The sequence below is a fragment of the Amia ocellicauda genome, chromosome 4 (assembly GCF_036373705.1).
Source record: "Amia ocellicauda isolate fAmiCal2 chromosome 4, fAmiCal2.hap1, whole genome shotgun sequence".
NCBI classification, from domain to species: Eukaryota; Metazoa; Chordata; class Actinopteri; order Amiiformes; family Amiidae; genus Amia; species Amia ocellicauda.
The window spans coordinates 14,525,288-14,543,967 of NC_089853.1; the positions used below are offsets into that span (position 1 = coordinate 14,525,288).

Genomic DNA, 18,680 nt, shown 5'->3' on the forward strand with positions numbered 1-18,680 from the left:
TCACATGTACTGTCTAAATTGGTGTGTCTTGAGCATATGCTGGAAGTTGGTCAAGGGCTGGGCAATCCTGACTTATATGGTTAGATCGTTCCACCACTTAGGGCAGAGAGTGGAGAAAAAGTGGGCTCTGGAGGAGTTGGAGCAAAGAGAAGGTACAGCAAGTCTTCTGGTGCAGAAAGACCAGTGGGAGTGCTAAGAAGAGATGAGAGACTAGAAGTAGCTGAGTGCAGTCTGATCAAGGCAATGGTGAGCAAGAACGAGAGTCTTCAACTGGATGTGAGTTTGTGATTGTGAGTCAGTGGAGAGATCAGAGCAGATATCAAGAGAAATAAAATGTTGTATAGCGCACACAAAAGTGATAGAGATTAAACAAAATACGCAGAAGATGTTGAACTGCAAAGAGATCTTAAGAAAGGGATCAGGAAAGCAAAGAGGGAAATAGAAAGAAACAGATCTTGGAGCTAAAACTAATGCAAAAAGCTTTTTTTTCAATACTACAAAAGCAAGAGGTCATTAAATGAGGAAGTGAAACAGATAAAGGGCAACAATGGTGTGGCAAATGTTCTAAATGAGTATTTCACATAGGTTTTTACAAAAGAAAAAATGGATAACATGCCACAAGTTAACAATCAGTCCAGTCAAACCCTAAGAGAGATCAGGATAAATGAGGAGGAGGTACTAAAGGGACTAGCAGAATTAAAAACCAACAAATCACCTGGGCCAACAGTACTTAAAGAAATTAGGGAAATTATTTATAGGCCGCTAACTCAAATATTCCAAATGACACTTAGAACAGGGGATGTGCCAACTGACTGGAAGACGGCAAATGTCAAACCAATCCACAAGAAAGTCAAAACTGAGCCAGGAAATTACAGTCTCACCTGCATTACTTAATTTTGTTGGGAAAAATGATTAGACAGAATAGAGGAACATCTTAATGAAAACCATATTCTTGGAAATAGTCAACATGGGTTTAGATGAGGCAGATCATGTGAGGTTGTTAGTGGAGTTCCACAGGGATCAGTATTAGGACCTTTGCTTTTTCTAATCTAATGATCTGGACTCTAGGATAGTTAGCAATCTTGTCAAATTTGCTGATAATACTAAAATAGGTGGCTCAGCAGATACAATCTCGGCAGCACAGGTTATTGAAAGGGACTTAGATAATATTCAGTTGTGGGCCGACACCTGGCAGATTAAATTCAATGTGGACAATTGAAAGGTATTACATGCAGGTAAAAAACATGTCCACTATAATTACACTATGGGAGGAAAATAACTAGATGAAGTAACACATGAGAAAGATCTAGGAGTCTATGTGGACTCACTTTCTCCATCCAAACAATGTGGGGAAGCAATAAAAAAGGCAAACACAATGTTAGGGTATATTGTCAAAAGTGTAGAATTGAGAACAAGGGCATTAATGTTCAGACTGTACAATGCACTAGTTAGAGCTCATCTGGATACTGTGTACAGTTCTGGGCTCCACACTTCAAGAAAGATATCGCTGCTCTAGAGGCAGTTCAGAGGAGAGCAACCAGACTTATTCCAGGTCTGAAGGGAATGTCCTACACGGAGAGACTGAGGGAACTGGAACCTTTTCACAGTGGAACAGAGGAGACTACGTGGGGACTTGAGTCAAGTCTTCAAAATCATGAAAGGCATCGACCACATTGAACCAGAGGAGCTTTTCCAGATCTGCGGAGACGCACACCCGGGGACACAAATGGAAATTGTGCCTCAAGGCATTCAAGACGGAAAACAGGAGACACTTCTTCACACAGAGAGTTGTCACAATCTGGAACAAACTTCCCATTTAGGGAAAATTTTGGAACATTTAAAAATAGACTGGATAGGATCCTTGGATCACTTAGTTATTAATGGACACCAAACGAGCAGGACGGGTCGAATGGCCTCCTCTCATCTGTAAACTGCAATGTGTGTGTTACATTTCATACAGTCACTACCAGCGCTTTAAGCAATACAAAGCAAGACAATATTGATAAAGGATTGTTTATCAGCATTAATAATATATTAAATTGAGGCATTAAAACACTATGATGTTGAAAAGCAATTCTGCAGGGATGAGATACAAAAATTAGCTCATATTGTTTAACAGCATGCGTATTGTATTTCATCATGGCATGACAAATTCATCTTTAGTATTTCCAAATACATATTGGTTTGTATTTTGGCACTAGAAGGCATCCATAAAACACATTATATTTAAAAATTGATTTATTATCTCAACATTCTATTTTCCAGAAGTTTTAATTGACTTAATTATTTGGAAAATAATGTGTAAATATTTTAACTTCTACTTTAGAGAATTTTTCTACTGTTCAGTGTGAATTGTATGAAATATGCATGACATTATACATTCAGCAGAATCCCTTTTGGAATTAATATACTCTTATATTGAGACTGTAGTGACAGCAAACAGTAGGAAACCTATCCTACATTTCTGTGCGCAACCTTAAAGTGTAAACATAATTTAAAATATGAATCTAAATGTATATAAAGTGGAGTTGGTCTATTCCTGTTAATATGATACATATTAATACAACAGCATGAAAAAAGCTAATTCCAAGCCTCATGGCCACACATAATTTCCCGGTACTGCTTGCCTATCATCTCATTTCAGAGGTTGATTCAACACAGCACAAAGAGGGCTGCACTGTTGCTATTATTCTTTCCCTGTATCCTTCAACTGTGTCATTGTTAAGCAATAAAAGCACATTTTTTATTTATATATTAAAAAAACATGTTTAAAGTGAGGCTTAAATCTCACAAAGACAATGGATTTGACTACCAAATTGGCAAAATAAAAATAAAATGCAGCTTAAGCACAGATTTTCTTCTAACCCCCCTAAATGGGATCTTAATAGTAGCATTCTCGTACCGTCATGCTCACAGCACAAAGTGTTATCATTAGCAACGGCAAAGCTGCCTGCTGGAGTGACAATGGCAGAGCTCTCATTTGAAAGTACCTTCGAGCTGCTGTTTGATCGTCTCCTTCCTGGCCCAAGGGAGCTCATTAAAAAAGCCAGCTAGCTCCCCTGATGTCACATGTCTCAGGAGCAGTGAGTGAGATTATCAGATGGGAGGTATTAACACTGAAGTGTGAGTTTTAAACCATACAATTCTTAATGGTCTTTAAGCAATGTTGCCACAGGCTATACTGCTGTAAGGAAAGAAGTAAAGACCAGATTGGTTGTATTTTTAAAATAAAAAATGTATTCTAGTTATACTAGCTAAATGCTAGTACCTGGTCTATAAGTGAAGTCATTCCATGAAATGTTTTGAGGCACTTCCAAAATGTCCTATTAACACTCAAATCCTGCACACCTTTTGATTTTAAAGCAATTTAAAGCTTCATGGTTTTCTTCTGGTTCACTTGTGTGTCCAATGTGGCATATGAGAGTGAGAAATAGTATCCTATAGAAGATGCACATGTTCCATAAGAGCTTGATGTTTTTGTGATAACTTGTTTATCTTCATATACCATTGTTATAACTTGCTCATGTTTGCAAGCAATGGATTCACATGGTAAACTGGTGAGATCTTATTTGTTAAAATAGAGTGCATTCATATTCAAATAATCCAGTCAGTCCTTTTTCTGGCATGGACCTTCTCCTGTGTTAAAGTAGGATGCAGCTGCTAAATTTCAAGGTGTAATGACAAATTCAATTGACCAATGACATTACATGCTAAGACTGTATTGAATTTGTATTTGCTTGTGACTGCTCAGTTTGTTTTTAAATATATCTATCAACTAAAGCAGTGATTTTCAACCCAGGCCTTGGAAAGCCTTGTGTCGTCTGATATTTATTCCAGGTCTTTGTAATTTATACAAATCAAATACTTTAACTACTTGCTTCTGCGCACTTCCGTAGGAACCCGATCAAAAACGTCACTCTATCAAAGCTGCCATTGGCCCCTGCGCACATCACACAGAACAGGTCCCTTCCCACTTCCTGTTCTATAAAACATGATGTGAGCGCAGGTTCGTCCTCTTTTGCCATTTCGCCTGGGCCCGAGAACGTGAGCTCTCTGTGTCTGTGTTTGTAATAAACATTCAAACTGCATATTTCAGCTGGCTGGCTTTACTTCATAGTTCATGTTCACCACCGTTTCGCTACACATTATCTCTTTCTTGTGTGTGTTTAGTTATTTTTATAGCTAATCCCGATTCTGTTCTGTTCACGCACCGGAGGTCTGGCTGCGCTTTCAGTTTCAGTTTCGTACACAAGAAGAGCCTTTAAAAATAACAGTCATGTATATATAGTGCCATATATATTCCGACTGCTTGCTGTGTTGTTTTTTTGTCCACAGTGCTTTTTCCTCCACAGCAGGAGTGCTAGCAGCGGCAGTAAAATCCGAGGACTGGCTGCCCGGCCTGAGACTCGGTGTATCGTAAGAGATCTCGCCCGCGTGAGGTGCTCTTCCGTCGGCTTGTGCCCACACTACAGCCCACGGCTGTGGCTGTAGGAGATCTCGCTCTCTCAGTTCGCTGAGAACAAGCTCTGCTTAGTCTCCTTGTCTCTGTGTGCAGGCCTCGGTTTTAGATCCCGCTACGTGCGGAGACGCTGCTCCAAAGGGCATATGAGGCAGGAGCCCAAGCGGCCCGCCTCAGAAACACTGAGAGCCTGCTGGCCCTGTATTTGGCCCAGCTGGCAGAGCCCCCGGAGCATGATGGTGCATCACCAACCCCGCCCCCTATCTCGGAGGTAGGGCAGCGGCTGACCAGCTGGTGACAGTGATGTGTCATGGGGCAAGGGCGACTGGGCGATTACTGGCAGCCATTGTGGCGGTACGCCGCCAGCTCTGGCTGTCCCAGGCACGACGGATTCCTGAGGCGGACAGGTCCTGCCTCATGGATGCCCCTATCTCACCGGTCTTCACTTTTGGCCCCTCTGTGGAGGAGATGCTCTCACGCACCCTCCAAGAGAGAGAGCAGTCCCCGCAGCTGGCCCGGGTCTACCCCAGGCCCAGCAGTGCAGGCAACCTTTGGCAGCTCGCTGACAAGGAGGCCCCCCGATCGCGGCTCCCAGACCACAGCCCCGCCCACCTGCCGATCTCCGCCAGTGTCTCACTGGCAGGCAGGCGCCCCCCAGACTCGCCGCCCTGGCCCCAGGCAGCCCACGGCAGCTCATGGTTGGAGGAGGCCTGGCCCGACCCCACCTCCCCCACTACCCAAGCCCTATCCCTGAGGCATTCCAGCAGCCTCTGGCCCACAACCCAGCAACTGTCAAATTACTGACTCCTGAAAGCTAACATATTTATTTTTCTCTGTCTCTAACTATGAACCCAAAATTCTTAACATGTCTTTTCATGTAAATAATGAAAACGTGCCATTATAACAAGGGTAACTATCTAAATAATAGGATGCTTCCCAATTCTGTCCCTACTCTGGAGTCTTACAATTTCAGTTGTAGCAATCTGACAGTTGAAGAGCTATTAAAGATGAATGAGTTTACTATAATGAGACACAGGGGTCTGAGCTGGATATGAAGATTGAGGATAGAAGATGTTAAAATGATGATTCAGCTCACAGCTTTGTCAGAGGACACTGCTTGCCCACACTTTTCCTGTACCTTAATGATCTTTTAATTATTCAGCTCTTGATTACGTAAATTACGTTGCTACAACATTGTGGCAACATTGTGTGTTCCCTGGGTTATGTGTAGTGGTGCAGTGCAGATTAAAAACAAACGAATCCCACTTGGGGAGTTCCGTCCGTTGCCATGGCACCGTGCCCCCCCCCGCAGGTATATTTACACTTATACCGTTGTCTAATTTGCATTTCTATACATAAATATTCTTTACTGTACACCTTGTAGTATACCCGGTTGTGTGTGTGTGTGTGTGCATGTGTGATCCGACTGCCACCGAGCCTGCTTTGTGTACTGTGTCTGTGTGTGTCAATGTAACATGTATAGTTATCACTTCCAATTCGTATAATGTGCCTGGGATAAAGGCAAAATATTGACCACACCCTAGAAGATCATCTGTTCAGATAGTTAAGATTCTATTTGTTTCCAATCCTAAATGTATCCACTACATTGTGCAAGTTTGCCTTTAACAGATTATTTATTTATGTATTTATTTATTTAATCCACCCAATGTGCAATGCAAAAACCACATGCATTGTATGTGTTGGCAAGTTATGCAACAATATTCGCCTGTAACAATATTCCATAAATATCATCCAGATGTCTCCATTCTTTACCTATTTATGTCAATATTAATAATTGCAATTATACTGTATGTTTACGCTACTCAGTGTCACTCAATGCAGTGTTAGTCTCTTAAAAGTTGAGTTCAGTTCATATTGAGAGAGATGCATGAATTATTGAAAACCTGATATGTCCGAACTTTGGTTACAAAATGCATACATTAGATACACATTAGATACACTTTCAATTTGCGGTGAATGCGTTACTGCATGAGGTTCTACGGTACAGATACATTGTAAGAAAGGATACGGATTTCTAGGCGGTATCTGGATGTGAGTGACAGTGAACTGCTGGCTGATAAATTTTAACAACAATATGTATGCAAACCTAAAATAAACGGATACTGGCCGGCATTACATTTGCCCCTCTGTTGGATATACCCGTCTAGAATAGCTGTTTCCCCGCACCAACAGGCGATATTAGCATAATTGCATCTGTCCCCACCTGTCCAGAAGATGACAATTGTGCCGTAGGGTATATCTCGTTCTCCTGGACATCAGCAGAATGTTGGTTCCCTCTCTGACCTTTAGGGTACATAGGCAAACTCCTCTGGTCACCAGGGTGCGCTAGCATGCCTCTCTGGTCGCCGGGGGGCGCTCACATGCCTCTCTGGCCGCCGGGGGGCGCTGGCACGCCTCTGTGCCTGCCGGGGGGTGCTGGCATGCCTTTTTGGTTGCCGGGGGGCGCTGGCACTCGATTTGAAGCACCCAGCCTTGGTGGAGACTGTCGATCTATACCTCTGTCCCATTGATAGACCCCCCAGGTACTGGGGTAAATAGGTTGTGGTACGTTTACAGAGGCACCCCTCCGTTGAGGGGGCTTCCCTGCGGAAGCCATTTGGGCTCCATCATTAGGTTGATCAGGTTGTCCTGCAAGATCACTGGTAGAATTACTAAAACATGGTTTCAAAGTGGTAGTAATGCCTTACAACCAACTGGTCATCCTATTTCTGCAATTTATACAGTTCGTCACTCAATTTCTCTAGTACATGAAACGGGCCCTGAAAACGACGGTGAAACTTGGCACACTTACCCCTCCTTCTGGCAATGTCCTTTACCCATACTTTCTCCCCTACTAAATACTATTGGGTTACTTTCAAATCATAAACATTTTCTGCATACTGGAAGCTTGCCATTGATGGGTTTGTACTGAACAATGGACAGACCTCAATTTTGCCCACAATTCAGCTACAGTGGGGGAAAAAAGTATTTGATCCCCTGCTGATTTTGTACGTTTGTCCACTGACAAAGAAATGATCAGTCTATAATTTTAATGGTAGGTGTATTTTAACAGTGAGAGAAAGAATAACAGCAAAAAAATCCAGAAAAATGCATTTCAAAAAAGTTATAAATTGATGAGGGAAATAAGTATTTGATCCCCTATCAATCAGCAAGATTTCTGGCTCCCAGATGTCTTTTAAACAGGTAACGAGCTGAGATTAGGAGCACTCTCTTAAAGGGAGTGCTCCTAATCTCAGCTCGTTACCTGTATAAAAGACACCTGTCCACAGAAGCAATCAATCAATCAGATTCCAAACCCTCCACCATAGCCAAGACCAAAGAGCTGTCCAAGGATGTCAGGGACAAGATTGTAGACCTACACAAGGCTGGAATGGGCTACAAGACCATCACCAAGCAGCTTGGTGAGAAGGTGACAACAGTTGGTGCGATTATTCGCAAATGGAAGAAACACAAAATAACTGTCAGTCTCCCTCGGTCTGGGGCTCCATGCAAGATCTCACCTCGTGGAGTTTCAATGATCATGAGAACGGTGAGGAATCAGCCCAGAACTACACGGGAGGATCTTGTTAATTATCTCAAGGCAGCTGGGACCATAGTCACCAAGAAAACAATTGGTAACACACTATGCCGTGAAGGACTGAAATCCTGCAGCGCCCGCAAAGCCCCCCTGCTCAAGAAAGCACATGTACAGGCCCGTCTGAAGTTTGTCAACATCTGAATGATTCAGAGGAGAACTGGGTGAAAGTGTTGTGGTCAGATGAGACCAAAATCAAGGGACGATGGACGGGGCCATGTACCGTCAAATCTTGGGTGACAACCTCCTTCCCTCAGCCAGGGCATTGAAAATGGGTCGTGGATGGGTATTCCAGTATGACAATGACCCAAAACACACAGCCAAGGCAACAAAAGAGTGGCTCAAGAAGAAGCACATTAAGGTCCTGGAGTGGCCTAGCCAGTCTCCAGACCATAATCCCATAGAAAATCTGTGGAGGGAGCTGAAGGTTCGAGTTGCCAAACGTCAGCCTCGAAACCTTAATGACTTGGAGAGGATCTGCAAAGAGGAGTGGGACAAAATCCCTCCTGAGATGTGTGCAAACCTGGTGGCCAACTACAAGAAATGTCTGACTTCTGTGATTGCCAACAAGGGTTTTGCCAACAAGTACTAAGTCGAAGGGGTCAAATACTTATTTCCCTCATTAACATGCAAATCAATTTATAACTTTTTTGAAATGCGTTTTTCTGGATTTTGTTGTTGTTATTCTGTCTCTCACTGCTAAAATACACCTACCATTAAAATTATAGACTGATCATTTCTTTGTCAGTGGGCAAACATACAAAATCAGCAGGGGATCAAATATTTTTTTCCCCCACTGTACATACTCACAAGCAGACTGAGGGCTCTCAGGTGGGTTATTATTTAACAACAGGTCCACATACCAATATAAAACCTGGTAAGGCAAACCAGGGGTGCACAGGGTAATAGCTCATCACAATTATTTCCATTAGCATTGGCAAACACTGACAACATTGAGACAACATTGATTTCAGTGTTCTGTTGAACCTCTCAACAAGGCCATCAGATTGTGGTCGGTAGGGTGTGGTACGAGTCTTATTAATTTCAAAAAGTCTACAGACCTCTTTAAAAAGAACACGATCAAAGTTCTTGCCCTGGTCTGTATGTATGCTGTGAGGGGCCCTATGATGAGGTATAAACTGTTCAACTGTTATTTTTGCTACTGTCAATGGCTCCTTGTCTGGGATAGGGAAAGCTTCCACCCACTTGGAAAAATAGTCTGCAATTACCAGAATGTGCCGATTCCCATTCACCGGGAGAGGCCCGACCAGATCCAGGGCTACCTTTTCAAAAGGATGCAATGCCTGCACAGGACGCATAGGGACTCAAGGTTCAGTACCTATAATCTTAAACACATTTCACTGTTCACATCGCCTAATCCACTCCTCCACTTCCTCAATCCAGCCTGGCCAATAGAAGCGGGCCTTAACCTTCTCTTTTACTTTCGCCACCCCCAAATGACTCCCGGTTTTAGAATTATTTAGTGACTGCAACACAACTGACATCAATGATCTAGGCAGAACAACCCTTCCAGTTGAAACCACCAATGGGTTTCCTGGAACTTTCTTTAACACACTATCTTGCACTATAAGCTGTTCCCAAACCCCCTGGTATTTACTTAACTCTGGATACATTTCCAGCTCCATCCACAATCCTTGGTTTCCATTCTTCAAGATGATCAACTGGGACAACTCTGGATCTTCCTGCTGTTCCCTTTGTATGTCCCAGTCTAGTTCTTCTCCTTGGAAAGCATTCACCCGTATGGCTGGCTTTCCCACATTCACCTCCTGCTCACCCACTGGTTGACGTGACAGAGCATCTGCATTGCCATGAAGATGCCCAGGTCGATTAATCAATTGATTGTGAAAAGGAGCCAATCTTTCAAGCCATCAGGCCATTTGTCCTTCTGGTTGGTTAGAATTATGTTGCCATCTCAAGGAACTATGACCTGTGCGAAGCGTATATTCCTTCCCAAGAAGGTAGTCTCTAAAATATTCAGAGAAGGTTACAAAAGCCAATAGTCCCTTTTTCGTAGTAGTGTAATTGCGTTCTTGTTTAGAAAGGGCCCAGCTGGCATAGGCAAAAACCTTCTGATCTCCCTCCACTTGAGAAAGAACAACTGCATCCCCTCATGGGAAATTATATGTCCCAAGTACTGTACTGTAGTGGCAAAAAGCTGACATTTACTTGGTTTAACCTATAGATTGGCTTCGGTAAGCTTTTGCAAAACCTCTCCTAACCAAGCCAAATGCTCTTCAAATGTTCGCCCAAAGACAATAATGTCATCCAAATAGACTAAACATTTGTTCCATTGCAGATATGAAAGGACCAGCTCCATTAGATGCTGAAAAGTGCTAGGTGCATTACATAATCCAAAAGGTAACACATTAAACTCATACAACCCATGCTTGGTAACAAATGCAGTCTTTTCCCAATCTTTTGGGTCCACTTCAACCTGCCAGTAACAACTGGCAAGGTCCAGAGTAGAGAACCATTGTGCATCTGCCAAGAAATCAAGAGTGTCATCGATCCTAGGGAGGGGATAAGCATCTTTCACAGTCACATCATTTAAACATTGATAATCCACGCAAAAATGCAGCTTCCCATCCTTCTTTTGTACGAGCAATACAGGGGCCGCCCAGGGGCTATAAGATGGCCAAATTACATAATTGTCTAACATTCCCTGGATGTGATCATCAACCTCCCCCTGGAAGTGTAAGGGTACCCTTCGTGGGGCCATCCGAATGGGGCAAGAAGGACCAGTGTCTATTTGATGATAACGAAGGTGTGTCCTACCTAGGTCATGATCACCCCCACTAAACACAGACAGATATTTCTGCAGCTCCCCCTTTGCGGCCCTAAATTGATTAGTTGACAACCCTTGTTCACATAGACCCAGCTCCTGGAACAATTTACACTTTTACTCTGCTCCTTCTGTTCAATCTGCATGACTGTAGCTCCTGGGGAAAACTCTGCAATTAATTACAATTAATTAATAATTGTTCCTTTACTTAAACTCTGTGCCACATCCATTAGATTTATAATGCAAACTGCTACTCTACCTTGACATGAACTCCCAATTGTCCTAGCAACCCACAAGTCATACTTCTCACCCATCACTATCTCCATATGAGGAGGTATCACTACATTTTCACTCGCACTAATCTGTCTAACTTCATCTATATCAAACTTCTTTATTAATGGAAACTTTCAATCAAGGAAGGTGTAACTTGTGAAGATTGAGGGCCCCTTGTACCACTCCCAATAAGGAGCTGATGGGCTAGTCTCAATTGTTGTACCTCTTGCCTTAACCCTTCCACTACATCTAGGATTTTCCCCAAAACCAGTTCCGTTCCCCCTGATGTATTTACAGAGCGAATCATCACTCCCAGTGGCGCAGCAGTTTCCCCCTCCCACCCATGTATAAGTTCTAACTCAGACGCTAAACAAATGACCTCTTCTAAACTTTTAGGTTTAGCACTGCACAGTTGTATTCTTAACCCTCCACTCCCCACATCTATAGTAAAATGATCTCTTGCTAAACTATCTTGTGTAACAGAATCAGCCTGGGGATATGCTTTATATACCGATCTCCTAACTGCATTGCCAAACTCTGCAATTGACTCCTTTTCTATATGCCTTTGATTTTGAAAAGTAACACGGTATAGATCTTGATCTTATTCTGAGGGATCAAATATCTCTGCATAACTGCTTTCAGTGCCTCGTAACTACCCTGATCTATAACTGTTAAACCTTCATAAATCTCCCGTGCTTTCCCTGAAAGGAGTAACCTCATAAACCTCAACTTAAGTTCAGCTGTCCAGCCAATTACCTCTGCGGCTAGCTCAAATTGGTTTAACCAGTCAGACCAACCATGCCCACTTCCATTGAATGTCTCTGGCATAAATATCGGTTGGCCAGAGCCATTACTAGAACTAATAGCCTCCTCCATGTCACTATTACAAAACCCTATAAAAATCCCACTGCTGTCACCAGTGTAGCACAACCCCCAATTAAGCGGGTCTGTGGAGTTGAATGTCAGTTACCAGTGATGTACATAACTTGACGATATTTGTTTAATATATAATGTAAGATGATATACAATTATGATAAACATGCCCATAACATGACACTTGTTTTTTTTTAAATTAATTTTGTATTATTTTTAAAAAGCATTAGCTTTGGTAAGCTAACATTAAACGTTACTTTTGATTATAAATAAATGTTATGCAGTTAAAAATGCACAACACCACACTCGTTATTTGTGTATTTAAATGTTTTTATTATAGTAATAACTTTCTTGCATATGATGACATGTAGTTGGTTAGCTAACATTAAACTTGTTAACGTTACTTTGATGAGTTTAGCGTGGAAATACATCATGTAAATACAACTCATTACATATGTTCCCTACTAACACACAACGTTGTAGCAACATAATTTACATTGGCAACGTTGTGTGGCAAATTTTCTATTCCAAATTAAACCTTCAGGTTAATATATGTGAACGTTTTAAGTTTAGCTCATGTGTCGGATTTGCTTTTTAATCTTCAGTTTATAAATGTATGATGTTCTTCATTAATGTGTAATCAGTCCTCTTATTTCAGTGTTAACATTGGCCATCTGGGTTTATAGTTTGCAAAAACTATTTTCTATATTTACTTTAGTTATTGCTTCTATTAACTGAGCAACGCACCATAAATGGTAATTGCTTTAAGAAACACTTAAATTAGGCTATTTTTGGTTTATAACCTATATAACTACCTATATGTCATATAGTATACAATCCAAACTCATTACCGTTACCATTAATTCCCATTAATGTGAGTTAAACTCTCTGTTTGCACATTATTTATTTCTGATGTCAGAAGTGATTTGGCACAAGGGCTGCCATGTTTGGATTCTATATTAACAAGTAGGTCTGGTTTGGGATATGAGATTAGCCTACAGGACCTCTATACAGTGTACTTATATTTAGATAACTTCCCTGCAAAGTGTTTACAGTGAGGGTCAATATGCTTTTCAAAGCTCAACTGTAATTGTAAATGTAATTTTAAGCATAACGTCACATCGTTTTGTTTGACCTGTCAAACTAGCCTTGCCTAAAGCTAACTTTGATTACTTTTTTATATATATATATATATATATATATATATATATATATATACATACACCAAATTATTGTAAAAATAATATACAACTTATTAAAACCTGTCTGATTGTAAAAATAACATACAATTAATAAATCCCGTCCAATTGTAAGAATAACATGATGCTACACAGTTGACTATCTTGATTAATGACCTCAAAACTTCTAGCTATCCATTTACTAACATCAATGCAATTCTTAGAAAGAAACACACCCGGACCCGTTCCTTGTAACCGCTAACCGAGTTAACTTTCAGGATAATTTCACATAAGTGTCTTTTTCTGTTCCTGAAAGCAAGTTTAATGTCCAGCTGAGTAAATTACCATAGGAGATAGCTTGACTTAAATTATCATATTAACTGAATCCGGCTGATTAGCCTGAATTAGTTAAACCAGGTAGGAGGAATGGGGCCCAGGACATATTTGTTTCCTCCCTTCTCTTCGTTTTTTCCTCCCGCCTTACTTTTATATATGAGAGAGGTGATTGGCCAGATAAAAAATGACTGACAAATATCATCTTGCATCAAAAATTACAGACAAATATCTTCTGCAGATGACTGGCCGCATAAAAAGTGATTGACACACATTTTTGGTAAAGTGATTGGCTACATACAAAATGATTGACGGTTACTCCTCCCACATTCCAATGTCTCCGGGTCTGCAGCAATACATAGTTGTTTTGCGGTACAAATCGTGTTAGATTTAATACCATGATAGTTTAGCAGCGTGATATCCATTCGCAGACATGCTGTTAATGCTTCTGTGAGTGACTAGCAGTGCAAATATTTTTGATTTAGGGACAGATTACATCAAAACTTTGACCTACCTGCTAATAGAAAACTACAGAACTGTACTCAGTTGTGGCTTCATTTTTAGTAAGATGCCACTTTCTTCTAATCATAAATGTAACCACTATGATGTGCAGGTTCAGTGTGCTTTCACATAATTCTTCAAGTCGTTGAGAGTAAATCTCATTAGTCAAGTTGTTTCTAACAGATTTTGTCATTAATAATAAAATAATGGTCTCTTTACACACGCTAATGGATGCCATGTGTGTTTTGACCTTACTGGAGACAATGTGCTTGAGTCAAAGCTGAAATGACCCTCTCCCTCTCGGGATTTACATGGTTTTAGTTTATTGCATATCGGGATGAGCAGCTGTTTACCAAGTCATACAAATTAAAGGGAAAGGAGTGAATTAATATGTAAATTAGCCCTACATACAGTTCTGGTGTGGTATTTGCAGGAAAATCCCAGAAAGGGTGGTTTACGTGCACAGAGAACAGTACTCGAGACACCGACATCACCAAAACCATGGCTGTCATGTGACAACTTGTTCAAATTAAACTGGGTACAGCTGTGGTTTGTGCCTTACGTCTAGTTGTTTAATACTTTGTTTTTAATGATCTTACCAAAGTGGGTTTTCACGTCACTGATGGAGCTGGCAAGCAGTGAAAATAATATAAGTGTTTTATAAAGTTAGAATTACAACACTATGTAAAGTACTGAACAGTGCATAACAGACCCACAACGATATAGAGAGCATAATAATAATAGGAAAAAATTATCTGTTTTCCACATGACCATTAACATGAAATACACCCTTGCTAACCATCAAATGTCCATTAGCATCTTACTTTACCTTAAAACCCACAATAAACTGACCAGTTGTCTTCCACTTTTATAATGCGGTCATTTAAGGATATATATATGATTATCTCAGTAGCATTTACATGTGAAATGCGGGTTTACATGTGGAAATGGTAATTTTTAAGTCATTTATTAAAGAATTTGGGATTGACCCTGTCCTTTTCTATGGCAATTTTTTTGGCCGCAAACCTGAATCTGTCGAGGTTTCATGTCAAATGTGCACACGCATCACCATTTCACAAGTTAAAAACACTGCATGTAAACTCCCCCATTGTCTATTTGTGTCTAATTTTTGACATCCTTAGAGCAATTGGAGTCAGTAATTTTATCAGGCCTGGGTTGCTGCACTTTTCCAGCTTGTTGGGCTGCTGAACTTCCAACTGAGCTTTAAGCTACATGTCTTCCAGTCCAAATGTGCTGTTTGGTGTTTCCATAGAAGGCCCATTTCTGCAATGTCTTGTGTACCTCACCTCTAGGTGTTCGTGACATTTCGGAGAGCGAGCCTTCAGTAGATTAACACTGATCTACTGTGATTAGTTTGTTAATTATAGACAATGCCTGTAATCAGTTATATGAGGTCAGGTGATGAAGTTGTATATTTTGGTCTGTACAGACGAGCAAGAGTGTGACTGTTTAAGAACATTAGCAGATGTAGGCACATGTGCCCATGAAATGAGACACTGTGGTATTAAAGTGTATGGGAGAGGATTTTTACAGTTCTGTGTAGCCAGGCACACTGGGGTTGCTTCAAATGGCTTAACTGCTGTTTTAAGGCTCACTTGTGTTTGTTTGTCTGGACACTATTCAGTCAGATGTGTAATTCCTTTACATTGTTTTTGATTTGTAAGACCGTTCTGTCCAAATAATCAACGGACACAAACCTTTGGATGTTGGTGGGGAATATTTTGTTTACCAACACGGATGTCTAGATAAGTGCATACAAGTAATAGATTTTGTTTCAATTAAGCTGGCACCAAAATTATATAGGCCTACATAGTACTACTACTACTACTACTACTACTACTACTACTACTACTACTACTACTACTACTAATAATAATAATAATAATAATAATAATAATAATAATAATAGAAAAGAAAATGAACCACATTAAAAGGAAGAATAAGAAGGCATTTAGTCATATGAAGACAATTCCAGATAAGCCTGATATAGAGTAGCCTATCTTTGGGCAGTGTCTCAAACATGTTTCAAACAGCTCATCCAGGAAAATATCATCCAGATTTATTTATAATGCTTTACGTACATTGGGTATATCAAGTGATTCATGTAAAAGTTATCAGAAGCAAACTATTCCAAAACTGTAACAGCTCGGATTACAAATTGGTGAATCAGTTTGACGCCTGCTATTTTCCATTAAAACCTTCAGTGTGGGTGAGTGTGTTACTTGGTTGTACAGTATATAAACAATGTGACTATGTACATACTTATTTGAATTGCTTGATTTTCCATAACATGATGCCTATCAATTCCTAGTTTTCATAATGTGAATTTAATGCTTATTTTTCTTGTTTGAATTTTTTTTAGAAATAGGCTAATTGCTGTGATGTAGAGTACTCTTGGACGGTGCGTGTGTATCTTTATCGTAATTAAAGATAAGCATCCTTTACTTTAATCACACTTTGTGTTGCTAATGACTCTTCAGGGTAATTTGACAGTGAATATAGCTCAGGATATTTGTTGATACTATTATTCTGCTACAATTTTTACCTTTATCAGCAAATGTAGACCAAATTAATAATGATTTCGGCAATATGTGTAAGTTATGAAGCCTCATTGCAATGGTTTCCATGGGGGAATTAGGTCATATTTTCAACCTGAATGGTTTGCTTTGTATGTAGAATATATCATTTGAGCAGGAAAAGCCCCAGCTCAATCATTTTTTTATGTAGATAATTCAAGATACATTCACGAATGTTCTCTCCAGCAAAAAAACTAATTAGAACATTTAGGTGAGGGGTTTGTGTTCAGTATTAGTATCATATATGTATCATATTCTTTTAGGCAAGGAAGTCATTAATTCCCTGCTTTATCATCCTCTGTGCTCCAGTGCAAGTGTACTGTTTATACTGTAAGCGACTAGCTGTGAAGCCCATTATGTTTTGTTGTAATGTGTATTAGTTCAGGTGTTCTGTATGGATTTCCTATTTGATACCTCAAAGGCTTCCCACTGTCTCTCTCATGTTCCCCGGAGAGGAATTCTAGGGTATCAGCCAGTTTCTTTTCCAGTGCTTAGTTGAGGTGCTTCCTGTGTCCTTTCCCTTCTTAGTAAGGCATGTTGCTACGACAACCTTCTTCAGTTGCTACTAAACTCTACCCTTCTCAAAGCTTCTACTCAGGAACGCCACAGCTCTGTATAGGCAGCATAAAATTGGTATAATCATGCTCAATTATGATGCACAATGGTGCTGCCTTTTGAAAGGTTTTTTCATCTAGAGATGCCCGGAAAGACTGTAGAAAGCGCCTTGAGCCTCTCTCTCACGGTGGGCAGGCGTGACTTCACCAGCACTCCTGAGATGAATGCGCTCAAATTCTCAGCACACAGAGCTCCTTCACCCTGCCAATACTAGATACAGTGCTTGGCCGGCTAGCTGGGGCCATAGCTACTGTTTGCTGCACAAAAGGTTCTTAGAGGAAATGGAGAAACAGCAGCGAACTTCACATGGTACTCGCCAACAGCATGGATGGGAGCGTTGTCCATTCAGAGGCCTTTTTGGCTAGCTGGTATGATTTGGCCTTGAGTCTCTGAAAGCATGACGTCATGCACACTTAAGATGTAAGATTTTTAGCTGTACTCATAACACATTATGCTTTTGCTTTACTAAAAACCTTTGTATATACCTCTTTATTACCACACAAGAGTAATCAAGGAGTTATTATATGACTGCTTGCTAATGAGGGGCAAACAATAAGGAATATTAATCATAATCATACTTTTGAGAACTCATAGGTTAAAACTTTGATATAATTTGAATCTTTGCATGATCACTGAAAGAGGAATGGTAACAAGTGTGATTTTTGCAATTTGTGTTAATACAATGGTAAGACAAATATCTGTCTACATTTTTAATGTTTAAAAATCAAATCACTGCTTTCAAACTATATAGTGTTTTTTGTTTTGACTCGCTGTAAATGAATGCTCAGCGATTGGCATGGTGTCAGATATGGGTTTAGCAACAGATTTTGGAAGTCAGTCAAGGACTTTATGTTCTAAAACGTCATTGGATCAGGGGTGCACACAATAGGATACAAGTGCACACATCTGAAATCTTCTATATATGTTGTCCAATACAGGCAACAGGACTTTGAGTTCCATTTCTGCTACCTTATTACGCTGTGGTTACGAAATAATATGCCACTATCAAACATCACTTTCGGAGTCAAACAAAGGCGTAGGCCGAAACATTTTTCACTGTGCAATTGTTTATTTGGACAGTTAATTAACAGGTTATAAAAGATAAATATCTTCATCATCGTATTCCCAACACCCACGCTCTATTCAAACAATATTCCTATGTACAGAGTAGACAATATCACAGATGTACTGTTGTACTACAGTAGTAGTAGTAGTAGTAGTAGTAGTAGTAGTAGTAGTAGCAGCAGTAATAATAATGAAATAGTAATGCCCTCAGGCACTGTTCCAAGGCTGTGATAATGAGCTTAACTGTAGTTCCAATGACTCAAGTTAGATAACCAAACAGAATTCATTTCTCTCCAACACAATAATAATAATAATAATAATAATAATAATAATAATAATAATAATAATAATAATAATAATAATAATACAATTTAAGGTAAACTGCACA

General features: G+C 40.2%; 1 protein-coding gene across 1 annotated transcript in view; it reads left to right on the plus strand.

Annotated features, from left to right (window-relative positions):
* Positions 1 to 18,680, plus strand: part of LOC136747821 (excitatory amino acid transporter 2) — an 87,682-nt gene that overhangs the window by 22,114 nt on the left and 46,888 nt on the right. The window lies entirely within an intron of this gene.